The sequence below is a fragment of the Octopus bimaculoides genome, chromosome 21, assembly GCF_001194135.2.
Source record: "Octopus bimaculoides isolate UCB-OBI-ISO-001 chromosome 21, ASM119413v2, whole genome shotgun sequence".
Taxonomy (NCBI): Eukaryota; Metazoa; Mollusca; class Cephalopoda; order Octopoda; family Octopodidae; genus Octopus; species Octopus bimaculoides.
Genome location: NC_069001.1, coordinates 13,234,938 through 13,235,410, shown reverse-complemented (window position 1 = coordinate 13,235,410; position 473 = coordinate 13,234,938).

The window sequence follows — 473 nt, the reverse complement described above, 5'->3', positions numbered from 1 at the left end:
AGCTAGATGGGACACCAGTCCATCGCAGCTTTACCCAAGAAACAGGAAGAAAGAGTGAGAGAAAGTTGTGGCGAAAGAGTACAACAGGGGTCGCCACTACCCCCTGCCGGAGCCTCGTGGAGCTTTTAGGTGTTTTCGCTCAATAAACACATAAACACACACAACACCCGGTCTGGGAATTGAAACCGCGATCCTCCGACCACGAGTCTGCTGCCCTAACCACTGGGCCATGATTTAGGGTAGAAAAATTTGTGGTTCTTTTCCTTGTGGTGTGGATCATCTTTTGTCTCAAGATTTACAAGCATAACTTATGTGTGGCATTTTCTGTGGGTCCTACCCTTTTGTGTGTGTGTGTGAAGATTTATGATAAAACCTTATGACACTCCCATTACTGTGTGAGAGATAAAAAATATATCATGCCCTCTGTTACCTTTATCTTAAAATTTAAGACAGAAACATGTACATGTGTGGGG